General features: G+C 43.3%; 1 long non-coding RNA gene across 1 annotated transcript in view; it reads right to left on the reverse strand.

Moving 5' to 3' along the window:
- Positions 1 to 5,642: 5,642 nt before the first annotated feature.
- Positions 5,643 to 12,501, reverse strand: part of LOC142046786 (uncharacterized) — a 47,115-nt gene continuing 40,256 nt past the window's right edge. The window contains exons 6-7 of the long non-coding RNA XR_012655833.1: positions 11,424 to 11,524; positions 5,643 to 5,706 (exon numbers count right to left, since the gene is read on the reverse strand). This is a non-coding gene — a long non-coding RNA (uncharacterized LOC142046786). The remainder of the gene's footprint in view (positions 5,707 to 11,423; positions 11,525 to 12,501) is intronic.

A 12,501-nucleotide genomic window follows, 5' to 3' on the forward strand; every position in this document is an offset into this window, starting at 1 on the left:
ACAGTTTCCCTATCTATAAAATGGGGATTATAGTCACCTCCTTTGTAAAGAACTTTGAAATCTACTCATGAAAAGCAAAAGCCTCTATTGCTGGATTACATTTTTAATCCGTGAAGGGGCCAAAGTAAAACTCTACAGTCTGAAACTTTTTGAACTTCTGGGAGATGGGTTGGGATTCAAGTTTCTGGATCTGACTCTGCCTTTATGCTTTTAGTTTTGGGTCAAATCCCAAACCAGAAGGGGCCTATTTTTTTACTCCCTTTGGGTGGAGTCCAAGTTCTCATGAGAGTAGCTGAACTGATAAAATTTCATAATTCAATATGCTAGAAAACCTGGTGAAAACTTGCAAGATTTCAGTGCCATCAAACCTGAACCTTAACTTGATTCTGAACACCACCTTCAAAAGCCACCTCCAGTTTTTGTATGTGATCATGGTGCTTTATGTACTAAAATCCTAATATTTTTATAAGTGTTATTAGTGCCTTAAGGCTAGATTGTATGTAGTGTAGTTGTAGCCATGCTGGTCCCAGGATATTAGAGAGACACAGTAAGGCAAGACTGTGGCTTTGGTTACTTGGCTGCATAGAGGAGTTAAAGGGGAGCAAGCCCTTCTTTTTGACTTCCCTGTACAGCCACATTAGTTGTGCCCACATCACAGCTGCTGACAAGTGGGAAGAGCAGGGGCTGGGCGCCCGATGTTCCCTGCTGCGGACAAACGGATGGAAGGTGGCAGAAAGAGACGAGAAGCTGGCAAAGCAATGGCTGCACTTCCCTCTATGCAAAAGAGCTAGCTGTGTGCAAGCAAAGGAGTAAGTTGCACCCTGAAAGAGAAGTGCAGTTTAATCCCCACTGCAAGACCAAGAGGCACATTAGCTGGATGTTTCTGCTGAAATGTTCAGCAGTTACATAATGAGTGATGCTGATATTTAAACAGTAGGTTTCAGAGTTAACAATCTAGTGAGATGAATGGGTCAGTTCACATCTCTCCAAGCTGTTGCCTGCAGGTTCAAGATTGCACCACTTCCTCAGCTGGTACCTGGATTATGTTTAAATCTATCTTCATACCCTTGCAGGGTATCACTTTTTTCCTTAGAATGAAAGCTTAGGTTCTGAACACAATTCAGTGGCAAGGGGTGGAATGTGCAGCAAGTTGCAGAGCTGCAGAATTCATGCGACCTAGCACTGAATGTCAAATCCAGCAGTACACACAGATGCCATAGCATTAGATTAAAAAGCAGTTCAAAACACTGAGATCCTTTACAAATAAATTAATAGGCTCAGCTACAGCAGACTGATGAGCTGGCTGCAAACAGGAGCATATCATCCATGCAAAATATAACCTCCCACCCTGTGTTTGTTATCATCATACCAGGCAATACAGACCAAGAGGTGCAAGCTGGCAAGAAGTCCAATGCCAAGACAAAAAGAAGAGACAAAACTGGACACCGCTACGTAGCCCTCCATGTTATCAACAAACATGGAATGTTATTAAATTGCATTAGAGTAGCAAACAGAAGCTCATGTCAGGATGCAGCCCTGCTGTGCTAGGTACCGTACAAATGCAAAGACCAACACTGCCCTTGTTCTGAATAGTAAGGCCTGCAACAATCTCTGTAGATAGACCCCTTGAGCCTGCATGGAGCCCCAATGATTTCAGTGGAGCTTTGCAGAGGGTCACATGGAGATCATTGCAGGAAGGGGTCCTAAACTAAGAAAAGACAACAGGTGAGTTAATATAGAAATGGAAGGAATTGGGGAGGGAAGGTGAGGGTAACAATAAAAGGAACAGGTAGTTACGCCAAGTGGCTATGAACCCATCTGGCTTTTGAATTATTTAAAGCATCTTTTGTCTGTAGTTTTAAGTTTTAGGATAAGGAAAGCATTCCTGAGGTTGGTGATCTCTACTGGTCACCTGCTTAGCCATAATATTAAACTACTGCTTAAGCCTTGTCTACGCTACAGACTGCTGCTGGCATAGCTTTGTTGGACAGGGTTGTGAAGTGATGTGACCCCTGACTGGCATAGCTATGCTGGCAAAAGCCCTGAGTGTGGATGCAGTTTTAGTAGCAAAACTGTGCTTCTGCTGGAGGTAAGAGGGCGGGGGGAGAAATCAACTGTACCAGTAAAAACTTGGAGTGCTTTACTTGTTTATTAGATACTAGCGTAGACATGGCCTTACTCTAGGAAAAGTGAGAACACTTCCCTCAAAGCTAATGCCCTTTAATGCTGATAGAAAAATAATGACACTCAATCCTGAAAATCTTAGCATTAAATGAAAACATAAAGGAGAGTAACAGGAAGATGAAGATGGAGAGAGTGAGAGTGTGCTATGTAATACACTGGGAGCAGCCAGCCTGTATTTCCCTCAGTGGCTCATATCATGCCATCAGGTCATCAGAACTCCTCATGATGGCACCGCTTGGCTCAGTGTTCTGCAACTTATCAGACTTCATCTGCATGTATTATTTGCGGAAGCATTTGGCTACCAGACATGGCACATGGCTAACAGGCAGCACTTCAGTCAAACTAGAGAAGCATGGCTATTGAACACCCACAACCCTTGGCTCCTTCCTTTTCTTAGGAAGAAATACATGTAATATTCTGGGGACCTAATCCCACCCTGAGTCATACCTGAGGGGGGAGGGATAGCTCAGTGGTTTGAGCATTGGCCTGCTAAACCCAGGGTTGTGAATTCAATCCTTGAGGCGGCCATTTAGGGACCTGGGGCAAAAATCTGTCTGGGGATTGGTCCTGCTTTGAGCCGGGGGTTGGACTAGATGACCTCCTGAGGTCCCTTCCAACCCTGATATTCTATAGTTACAGTGATTTTAATAGCACAGTCCAGGTGTAACTGAAAGAATCCATTGGCTCAGAGACAGAAGCAGGTATCCTTATTGATAGGAGAGGGAATTAGTTTACACATGCACACAGCAGTATGTTTGGGAATACATTGGAGGCAGTCTATACAGATAGGGCCGGCTCTAGCAGTTTCGCCGCCCCAAGCACGGCGGCACACTGCAGAGGGAGGCACGCCTGTGGGAGGTCCACCAGAGCCGCCTGCCGCCCTCCCGGTAACCAGCAGAGCACCCCCCGCGGCATGCCGCCCCAAGCACGCGCTTGGCGCACTGGGGCCTGGAGCCGGCCCTGTTTACAGAGGCCCTGTGGCTCTTTGAGAACAGTAGCTGTTCTCTCGCTCTCTAACTCCATCCCAGTCCCCTCAGCTCCCTGCCAATGCATTTTCATTGGTGCCACCCTGCCAGGAACATCTCTGTCCACTGCTGTACCTGGCCCCTCCACTGAAAGAGTGTTCCAGAGTATGCAGAGGGATATGCAAAATTAATACAGTCTAAGGCATGTCCCTCCCCATGTGTGGATCCCCAGCTTCAAACTGCACTCCGTTAGCATAGGCCTGGCTTGATACAAGTAATTGGATGTGCATGAGGCCTCATTTTTGGAAGACAGGATTAGGAAGTAAATGGATCAGTAAACTGGAAATAGAATGTCTGTAGCAGCTAAGATACAGGGGAACATCCAAGAAGCCATTTACAATGGACGAGATAACAATGGATAAGAATAGCCTGGAGGTAAAGAGTAAGCCGTGCACAGACTGTTAATACCCAGATGGTCTGTAAAGGGATTGGTTCCTGCAAAGTAACCACACCAGTCCCAAAATGTGTGATGCAATGTGTAAATGTACATAAAGGAAAAGATTGGCCATTGAACTTTGGATGTGTGGCATGTTCTGCCCCCTTCTCCATGCCTGAGCCTGATCAGCTCAAGTGTAATTTGACTGTAAGCCAATTGACGACACATCAGTGATGAGTTTGGAGTCAAGCTGAGTTCTTGGGAATTCAGTGAATAAGGTATCAGAGCTACACCAACACTTGGAGTCTACAGACAGGGGAGAGGATGTTTCAGAATTGGCTGATCCTCACTCCCATAGAGGAAAATCTGTGCATGGAGAGTCCGTTCCTTGTTACAATCAGAGGCACCATGTGCATCTTGTTTTTAATTAATCACTTCCTACCCTCAATGGCAAGGTTGATGCAAGCCCCATAGGGTGAGTCTGATTAGGGAGCTTTAAGGTCTTCTAGAAAGACATTCTTAACCTAGAAAAGGAACTGCTTGAGCCCTCCAGGCAGAACATGGCTTGGAGCTGCCTGGCTTCTGCTGGTTCTAGCTGCAAGAAACATTAGATGCAAGAAACTCCTTCACCTCCAGCATATCTGTCTGGTGCCCAGCTTGTCTATTTCATTATGCCCCTCATCCTGTGCACATGCTAGGATCACTCAGCTTAGCATTGCCTGGGTGCTATGTCAGCTAAGCCTTATAGAGAAGATGCTAGCAGCCTCAAAGGGATGAAATTGCTCATTAAACTGAACATGAAACAACAGTGGTGCCCACATGCGTGAGAAGCTGCCCCACTGCCCACTCAGGTTAGGCCCTACTGGACCTCCATCATGGAGGAGGGGGAATGCGGGGCCAAACCTGAGCAACAGTGATACCCCCCTGTACCATGTTGCAACACCACCACTCACTCAAGGCCCCACTGGCCCCTCCCCTCCACCACAACAAAAGGGCTACAGCGCCAAATCTGAGTGGGCACATGGCAATGACGCACACAGCACTGCCCATCTGCTGCAAAGGAGCTGGCTCCTGCACCAGGGCTTCCCCACCTAGGGGCCTGCCTAGCCTTGCCCCACTTCCAGCTGCCTGCGTCCCGTCTCAGGGATGGGGAGTGACCCTGCTACTGGATGGGTAGGCTGGAAGGGAAAGGCTGAGCACGGTGCAGATGCTGGGGCCACAGGCTGCAGCGGGGACAGCTCCCCAGAGATTGATGGTGCGTACCATGGGTAAAATTTCTGGGGGGTGCCCCTGAAGCAGAGGATCATAAAACAGCAGCCTCTCTAAGAGCAACCTATGAGGATACCTTCAACAGTAAAAGCAACACATGGTCAGAGATCAGCAATTACTGAACTGATATGTCCACCATAAAATCCAAGAGCTGGATGCACATGGAAGAATACAATCATCTTTTCGGGGCCTGAGAAAGAAAGAAGTAAAATCCATCTCTCAGTTGTCCAGGGGGCAGATCAGGCTCCAACAACAACAGTGAAGCCCAGTGCAGTTTCTGCCAGCAGCTAAAGGGAGCAGCACCTCAGATGTGACAGGGTAGACATAGCTAGACAAGGGGAACTCTCCCAAGCCCAATTTACCTGGCTCTACACATCTGGCACTGACCGAGCCCACTGGAATGTTAGAGTTTCCAGAAATGCTAGCAGAGATGTTTAAGAATTACAGGGCCAAATTCAGCCCTGACTGGATACACTGCTGAAATCAGTGAAGTGGCACAGGTCTGTAAGCCAGTATAGAATTCAGCCCATTCCCTTTACGTTTAAATTATAAAAGATAGGGGCCTGATCCTGAAAATCCTTATTGCTAATGTGAGCGGTTCTTCATCTCATGAATAACACACTGAAATCAATAGGAGTCGCACTGATTACCTTTGGAAATCAAACCTCTGATTTAGGCACTTATGGTTAAGCACCCAAACTTGAAAGGCTTGTCCTAAATGACTTCCTAAAGATCGCATAACAAGTCAGGACCTGAGTCAGGAACTCAACAGCAGGCTCCTCTTTTCCTCTAGATGTACCTATCTGCAGTGTCCTCTGTATGGTTGGACCTCTCAGCCTGCACAATGATTAGCTAGAAAACAAAGTACACAACATTCAGCAATGCTTCACCTCGGCACTGCCAGAATCATATGTATTTTTGTATCGCATTCTTATTTTAATTAACAATTACACAAGAAGAAGCCAGACAGTTATTTAGAATACAGGGCCAGATTCTCAGTTAATATTAATCACCAGAGCTCCATTCACTGTGTGGTTTAATACAAATGGTTGATTAACCTTTGAAAACTCTTTTTTATGAGGCCACACATAGGCCCGATTCAGAAAAACAAAAGCACGTGCTTAAATCCATCCCTAATTAAAGGAAGTACTTCAGTAGGTAATTAAATCCTAATGCTTAAGTGCTTTCCTGAATCACAACCATAGTTTGTTATAGAAATATGTGACAGCTTTACAGAAGTCAATGGTGCACTGTTACAGCTGACCGTCCTAGTAGCTATGTGAAGTTTTACATACCCTAGTTTCAATAATCTGGTGACTCCTTGTTGTTTTGATCATGTCATGAGTTTCTTACTGAATGATGGCCATGTCGATTCTCCATAGTCTGTAGACATTTTTCCAGTCTGAAATCTTAATTGCAAGATTTCAGACTGGAAAAATGTCTACATTTTTTACACCAAGATTCTGGGAAACAAGACAATTGAATATAGCTGCATCAGTTGTTCATTTTAAATTAACATAAAAACATACTTTCCAGCTATATTACTTTTTCAGAACCAAAGTTGCAACTTTTTTTAACAGAAGTTTATATGGTTCCAGGTTGCAGTTTCGGGTCTTGGAAGCCATTTTTTTTTTTAAGTTACAGTTCAAAATTTCTGCATTAACAACATAGTTTCTGTTCAAAGATCTAATTTCCATTGGTGTCTTGGTTTACCACTCTATAAATCCTCAATGTGCCTTTCATTTAATTTTTCCACACTTTAAATACATCTGTTCAACATTCGCTTCATAAAATATTCGGAAATATGTGCTGAAGAAATATTCACTTTACTTGTCATCTTATAAGGTAAAAGTAAATCTGTACTCAAGTTTTTTCACTTTGGTAGCTCACACTTAAACTAATTCCCATGCTTAACCTATATGCATACTTTTTCTAAGGTGTTATTTGTGGACAAATCTATTCCTAAAAATACATTTAAAAAAACCCCTAGATATAGATAATAGCCTTTTCATTTATCATAGGCATTTTCATGTATCTTCATTTTATGTTTTTTTATACCATGGATGGAAATAAGAAATGTTATATCTAATCTTCCTTACATGCATTTCAAGTATCTCAACTTAGTTTGAAGGAAACAATGGGGCTATATTTAGACCTGTTGAATGTAGATGATGCGACATCTCCTCCATTTTGGACACATATATTGGGAGATATGCTAGCTATGCAGAGAAGGGTACACGAATGTCTAGAAAGGGGATGGAGACAGTCTGCCTTTTAAAAAAAAAAGCAATTCACATGTTAACCCTACTTTTCAAAAAGTCATGGAAAAGTGAAGGAAGGAATAAGCTAACCCTACTACGAACATCTTCAATTGGTGAAAAGCAAGTACTCTTTTCACAAGGATGAATGAGAATGCACAGAAATGATGATGATTATATTATATAGCATTATCAGGCCAGATCCCCAATGGAGCTATCTCAATTTATACTGGTTCTGCTGCATACATATTGAGCAGGGATGGGTGCCAGGATATGCCCTGGATAAATGTTACTTGATCTGGCCTGTGGTTCATTAAGGGTTGTTTTCTCATAGTACAATTTGTCTAGCTGTGATTATTTCCTAAAGAAAACCAGAAACTGATCTCTTGTATACATGGGCAAATTCAGTGGAGCTGCTTCTCCAGTTTTATACCAGTGTAACAAAGATCAGAATCTGGCCCACTGCATTTGCTACAGGCTGATGCAAGATATGGCTTGCGATTTTGCACCTCATACCATGCTGATTGGCATTGTAACATCTGTCATGTAGGAAGGGACAGAATGGATTTTCTCTAACAATAGGTGTATCCTGGTACACCTGTCTTTTCTCCACACAGTCTATTTATATGATAATCACTGCCAAGAACATTCCACCCTTCATTAATGCTAAAATGTTTCGTCCTTGCCTCTGAAATTATAGGGCCCTCTTTAGGTTAAAATGATCTGCTAGGCTCAACAGGCACAGAGGCTATTCTGTATTTCCACACAGGAGACAATTGCATAAAACCAATTATATGGATGCCTCAGTCAATCCCTTCCTGCCCTGAGGTGGAGGCTGTACTCTATTCAGAGAGATTGCTACACACAATAATGTCCTTATGAACCTATGGATCTTGGAAAAAATAGGGTGGGAGGGGCTGGAACCCAGTGCACCTCCAGCATCCTCACATGGAGGGGGAAGATCTTCCCTGCTGGTTGGTGTCATTTACCAGAGAAGGGTTTTGAAAGGGCTGCAAAACTAGACCCTATGTCGCCTGGCTGACAGTACATGGAGATTGCAGCCAAAGACAATGGGCCCATCAAACTGTAGGTTCTCTCTCACACAGTGATAGGGGTGTGTGATGTGGAACATAGCATAGGGAATGGAGGAGAAGGAATTCCCTCATAATGGCAGAGGCACTGCATGCCCACAGGACAGGAAACTGTGATCTGAAGTGGCCCCCAGTTGGTGCTTTGCAGGACTGGAGTGAAAGAGCATCCAACTAATAATGGTCATTTTTCTCCCACTTGCCCCCTCTGTGCCTCACATGTAATAACTTCTGCAGTTGCCTGGCTCTGACTGAGTGGAAAGTAGGGAAATGAAAGATCAGGAACAGTGGGAGAAGCCTTTTCTCCCTGCTGTGAAGAAGCTGGATTTTTCCCCCCTTAGTTCTCCTTGCACTCCAGTGGCTGGTTTCTCTTCTGAATAGATTTCGGGGCTTGCCTCCTGCAGAAGGCTGTGTATAGTTTCGGCTAGTTCGTGCTCTTAAATAGTGATGGAGTATAGGATCTTGTCCTGCTGGCATGTCTTTCTTTCTTTGGGTAGATGATTTTTCAGACTCCACTGAGAAACCAGTACCATTCAAGCTCTTTTCTCACTGGAAGTCTTATTTTTGGGGTGAGCTGAGATGAATGACTATACTTATACAATCTCTTCAGAATGTAGGCAGTACAGAGGCCAAATTCCTCACTCCTTATTCATTCAATACTCAAGTTAAATACAATCAGACTACACAGTCCTACTACCAAGGATTTAGATATATTCTCTGGTTACCCCATTTACTGGTAGACACAGCTTCTTCTTACAGCAAAAAATGTACTTCACAAAAAGGCTCGTGCTGTTGCATGAGCACGAAGGGAAACCCCAATCTCAGATTTAACAGTCACATATGTGCTTTAAAAAATAACATTTCCTTTCAATTATGCCATTTTTATCATCTGAAGAAAATATTTTAGTTTTTCACTCTGGATGTTAAGCTGTGGTAACAGATATTTTTCTCTGTTTTGATGTGTGTGTCTTATAGTTCAGTATGGTTACAGTGCATGTTTAAAGCCTGTTATTTAAAACCGTCTGCTCCCAATAAGTATCAAAAGCTGAAAGCACCAAATTAAATTTGAGAAAATCCTGCCCAGGGATTACTGAGGGTTCCATTTGATTGTGACTGCTTGTCCAAAAGGTGGGTTCTGGGCATCAACATTTATTTTCTTCATTGGATTGGGCAACATTATGTATTAAAACTGATAATGTTCCCTGATCTGCCTTTCCAGTTTTTTGGCTTCTCCTGGTCCCTTATTATAAGTACGGTAGTCCTTTTTATTGACTCATAAAAACCAAACTTGTCTTCTGATTGAACTGGTAAAAAGTACTGGAAAGTTGGTAATCTGAACTCCACATGAAACAGCTTGCAGACAGATACTGCTGCTGTGGGAGACAAGGAGTGTGTTTCAAATATGAGTTACTTCATTTTTCATATTATACCACAGGCTGCTGTGTGCTTGCAGCATGCTTGATTGTGTTATTGAATTCCCTCTTTAAAGATTCAGAAGGTCCATTGTGAGTGAGTGCCAAAGGTTCAGATTTCTCTTTTATCTGAAAAGCTCAAGTTGTTTCCCTATTTACACCCCAAAAGCAACACTCTTGGGCCAGGCTCCACAGCCTGCCCATTCACTCAGATGCCTGTGAGCATAGTGAACCCTAAGTACATTGATGCCATAGAGGAAGAGACTTTCCCCACTTCCCCTTTTGCTCCCTCCCCCAACAGTCCCTGTAGTATTCCTCTAGCCAAACTCAGCACCACCCAGCCCCCCATTAGCATCATTTCTTCCTACAAAAGAGTTTCAACAGTAGGTGTCTTTAGTTCCTTCATGAATCACCTGTACTAGCTGAAGTGCCCCACCACAGAAAGCTCGTGACAGAGATATTAGGATGCATCTCAGACCCGGAGCTGCCTGCTACACATGACCCAGCAGAAACATGGACATGCTCTGGAAGAAAGGGACCACTCTGGAATCAAAGAAAAGCAATTTAGGATTGGCCAGTTGTCCTAACGCTACTCTGGCAAGGCTCCATTAAGATACAATGCTTTAAGTGCCTCCTCCCTGCCTATGAACCCTTCCCTATTCCCCAGTGATGTCATCTATAGGAATGGGAAGATGATCTAGGTTGGAGGTGTGAAGCCCATTTAATTTCTTATTCAAACGTATGCAGTGAAGTTACAGGTTCTGTTGAGGCACTGGAGAATCAACATTGCTGCCAGCTCACTGCATGAGTGAATATTTTAATATTCAATATTTTGCCTTACAAAATGAAATGCTGGGCCAGCTTGTCAGTTTCCCTTATTGTATGTGGATTGTCTTTTTTCCCCATTTTAACCTCGAATACCAAAAACTTTTTGGATTACAAATTACATGGAAACCACAAAAAACTTAATGGCATTAGGTTTAACTTACTGTTGTGTTTTCTTTGCAAAGCTAAACATACTATGAATTCTTTAAAAAAAAAATTTTATTGCACATTTTATGCTTCAAACAACACTGAAAGTACATGGTTTCCCCCAAAACACACGTGACTCAGAGGAATAAAAACTGCTGTTAGATTTGTAAAAAGCATATTTTTAAAGCTCTAACCCAGTGTAGCAGAAAAGTCTTGCGTGTCTTTCCTCCTTTTATATGAGAATATTAAGTGCAACCCCAACCCTTTAATACAATGTATCATCTGTTTCAAACTGGAAAGAAGTCAACTCTCTAATACAGTAAAAAAACCCATACGTTAGTTTTCTAACTGAACTTTCTGGTCTTGGACTGCACACATTAAACCCTGACAATCTGAGACTCAAGGTGGGTGAGGTAATCTCTTTTATTGGACCAACTTCTGTTGATGAAAAAGTAAAGCTTTCAAGTTACACACAGCTCTTCCTCAGGTGCATTGTATAGCTGAAAAGCTTGTCTCTTCCACCAACAGAAGTTGGTCCAATGAAAGAGATTACCTCACCCATCTTTCTCACTGATATCCTGGGACCAACATGACTACAACACTGCGAACAATCTGGCAAGCTCTGGCATTTGGAGGAGCTGGTTAAATGTTTGTAATTACACATAGCTGACTATTGCCATCAGTACGGAGGAAGATCAGTCACCTGCATGCTCTATATTCACACACATTAGTGCCACATTATGGTTGAGAATTGAAACCCATAACAATTAGGAAATTCTAAACTTGTTCTCATAGCAACTGCATCTCAGCAGCACCCAAAAACCAACTCAAAAACTCACCATCAATGCATGCACAGGATGCAATTTCTCAAACATTTGTAGTTGTGTGGATAGATGACTACAATGGAGTTTGAGGGATGACAAGCCAGTAGGAGGTTGAACTATATTTTGGATAGGAAAAAATCAAAGCTAATTTAAGTCAGTGAGATACATCAACTACAGTATAGGTCTATTCAAAGCCCTATCTCCTGTGCAACAGGGATATCTCAGTCAGCTGCCTCCACATTTGCAACCACTTTATTAAGGATTGCTATGATGTGTATTTGTCAGGGTTATGTGTTAGAAGCTGCCAGAAGCTGGGACTGGATGACAGGGGATGGATCACTCAATGATTCCCTGGTCTGTTCATTCCCTCTGGGGCACCTGGCATTGGCCACCGTCAGAAGACAGGACACTGGGCTAGATGAATCATTAGTCTGACCCAGTACAGTCATTCTTATGTTCTAGAAGGCCCTGAAGGCTTTACAGAAGTTTTAATTGCACAAGGCCTGATTTTCAAAGACCCCGAGCACCTGTCACACAATCTGAATCTCAGATGCTCAGCACCTCTGAAAATTACATCCATGAGAGCATGGAGAGAATGAACAAAAAAATACATTAACTATGGTGGGATCATTCCCTCCCTCTGTGTGTCACTCGGCCCAGCACCCAAGAGGCTAATACAGTTCCTGACTGCATGATATTTTCTGTGGCTCCCCTCTCTGTGGTTGGAACCCTGTCAGCAGAAGCAGCGCCCTGCCCTCCAGCCCTAAACATGAAGTGAAAGCATTAATGGCATTAATCCTGTGGCCCTGTTTGGCTGTCCAACACATATGAACACGAGACTCAGCCTAGGGTCATTTTCAGTTGGCTTCTCACAAAGGGAGAGAGCAAGGGGTGTATGTCAGTTGCATTATCTGATGTGCAGCTGAAGTAGTAAGCAAATTTCTTTTCCCCAGAAGCCACTGTGTCTAAATCTGGCAGATTGTGACCAAGTACATTGTGTCCTTTTGTGTTTCCCCCAGCTAGCAGGAAGTCTCATTATTGTTACATATTTTGGCTCACTCAAACCCAAATTTAGAAGGGAAACCAACTTCCA

Source organism: Chelonoidis abingdonii, chromosome 4, assembly GCF_003597395.2.
Source record: "Chelonoidis abingdonii isolate Lonesome George chromosome 4, CheloAbing_2.0, whole genome shotgun sequence".
Lineage (NCBI taxonomy): Eukaryota > Metazoa > Chordata > Testudines > Testudinidae > Chelonoidis > Chelonoidis abingdonii.